This window comes from Lactuca serriola, chromosome 3 (genome assembly GCF_051521515.1).
Source record: "Lactuca serriola cultivar US96UC23 chromosome 3, Lser_US96UC23_V15, whole genome shotgun sequence".
Lineage (NCBI taxonomy): Eukaryota > Viridiplantae > Streptophyta > Magnoliopsida > Asterales > Asteraceae > Lactuca > Lactuca serriola.
In genome coordinates, this window is record NC_136410.1 from 165,879,549 (window position 1) to 165,882,186 (window position 2,638).

General features: G+C 36.9%; 1 non-coding gene across 1 annotated transcript; it reads left to right on the forward strand.

The window, feature by feature from the left end:
• Positions 1–243: 243 nt before the first annotated feature.
• Positions 244–350, forward strand: LOC145096405 (small nucleolar RNA R71). The gene has a single exon (XR_013703812.1). It is a non-coding gene; the product is annotated as a small nucleolar RNA R71 (small nucleolar RNA).
• Positions 351–2,638: the final 2,288 nt, after the last annotated feature.

Here is a 2,638-nt window from a genome sequence, read left to right on the forward strand (position 1 = left end):
TCTTCGGTCCATAGTGTTTAGCATTGCTAGAACAGCAGCCATATCTTCAGAAGTACCACTCCCAATTCCCTTTGCTCCATCATTTCAAGGATTATGATATTGACGAGAATGCTTAGAGAATTCTTCAATTAACTACTTGATCTCACTGAGGTTTTCTTAGTTAACGGTCCTTGAGAGTCAAGGAGTTGCCTTGTCATGACATTGACCCCATCATCAAAGATGGATACTTCTTGTTGCTCATTCAAATCATTCTGGGGACAATTCCTTATCAATCCTTTGTAGCGCTCACATGCCTCGTAGAGTGACTCACCTGGTTGTTGCTCCAAATTTGCTATGGCTTTCTTGAGTTTAGAAACTTTTGAAGGTGGGCAAAAGTGTTCTAAAAATTGATCATGCATTTGTGCTCAAGTAGTAATTGCACCGGATGGAAGTGCTTTCAACCAATCTTTTGCAGCTCACTTGAATGTGACTGGTAGCATTCTAAGTAAAACAGTAGTGCGTGGAACATATGAGATGTTGAAGTAATCAACAATGTCATTGATGTCGTCAAGGTGTTTTTAAGCATCCTCATGATCTTTCTAGAAAATGGAACTTCCTTAAGCGCGGATATAATGTGTCCCTTTAGCTCGAATGTTGTTTCAGCTAGAACTACAGGTTGCACTAAACCGGGACCGGTGTCCTCTCGGATTCTCTTTTGGTATGCCTCCATAGAAATATTCTCAATGTTTTCCATCTCATTTTTTGGCTCGTATTTGGTTTCGATTTCTTCTTTTTCAGTTTCTGTTTTGGAATCGGATTCGTGAAGATTCAGATTTTGCTCAAAGCTTTGTAATTTGCTTTCGTTCTTCGAGGAATTGCTTGATTCACCCACGTTCTTGAAGGTTTTTGAGCATCCTAACAACCTTAAGGTGCACATACAACCCTAAATGCTTTTGATCTATGTTTTCTCTAATTATACATAAAAAATGATTTTCCAAAGCATTTTCCTAACTAGCATACAAACATGGGTACTTGTATAAAAGAAATCTAGTTAGAACACATACCATTTCTTGTAGCTTGATTCCTTGGACCTTCAAGAGCCTAGCACCCCTAATGTGTTGCCTCAAATGCTTCACACAACACTACTAACAATGGAGGACTTGAGAGGGAATACTTGTACTAAAAAATCGGCTATGGCTCTTCCAAGAACACTAGGTGCCGATTTTAGGAGCTTGTGGGTTTCTTATATAGTGTGGCAAAACTAGGGTTACACCATATAAACCCTAATTTGCATGAACTTCCCTATTCCTCATGCTCCAGGGGTTTAAACCTCCATGGATCATCTATAGGTTGTCATATGGGTTTAGCCCAACAGAAGGAATCATGGATCATTGGCCCACACCATAAGAATGAATGATTTACCAAATCAACCCCTTATATTTAATTAGTCTCTTTTGATCATAGAATTAACTCAAAATTAATTCTTGATCAATACTAATTAAATAATATTATTTCATATTAATATATTAGAACTTATAATATCTTAATAAATCGTAAATATCCTCTTCTCATAAGTCCATCCTTACTAATAGTTCTGGTGCCATGCAACCCAAATGGACCATGCTACTCTCGGGTCAAGTACATACCAATTATAGTTATGAGCTTAGACACTAAATCCAACAATTTCCCAATTGGATAAGTCTAATAACTATAACTGTAAGTACGAATTAAAACACCGACTAGCAAGCGTAGATCTTAAAAGCCTCTGTCGAACTGAGATGTTCCGTTTTAGATAAGTGATCATATAATCCTCTGTTCTCAAGATATCATTCGGACAAATACATGTAACGACGTCGTACTTATTGTCCAACAGTTTGTTTCTTGATTTCCGACTCGTTTGACATAGAACTTAATGGAACACATCAATTGTGTTTTGACTGGGCCCAACCCATAGGTCAAAACTAAATCATCGAGGGGTCCAAGATATCGCTTTTAATCCTGCAAGGACTAATAGGAACAGATAAACTTTGAATCATATGCTTGTACTAACTACTCAAAAAATTGTACACAACATCATGTTTTATAGCATCAAGTTACTAAAGGGGTTTCGTACTATCAACGCACAACCAACTCATAGTCTACAAATCATATCTCTTGGTTTGAAGACTTATATGATATTATCGTCTCATGATCACTAGAGATAAATTTCATGAAGTGATACAAGTGAACGTGGATTTAATCCAATACTCAGACCTTATGAGCACTCATGAATGTTGCAGCAAACTTTGCTACGCCTAATACAACTCAGACAAATCTACAAGCCAAATTCATGACAGTCTTGCTTCAATACCTACTTCCAACGTAAGATCGATTGTGGATAGTTTGAATAATATTATTATACTTGAAGTCAAAACATGCAAAATGAAACAATAGTAAACAATTGACATAAGACAGTACCATACTAGTAAATAAAAAACACCTTTTATTTAAGCATCAAATGTCAATTACATTTCAACTATTACAAGTTCCGAAAGCTATCTAATCATTAAAACTAATACGATACTTCATCCTGATGCGCCTCGCATGCTGTAAGTGCTTAACCCTACTCAGTCCCTTCGTTAGGGGATCTGTTGGGTTCTCCTCAGACGATACCCTCTTT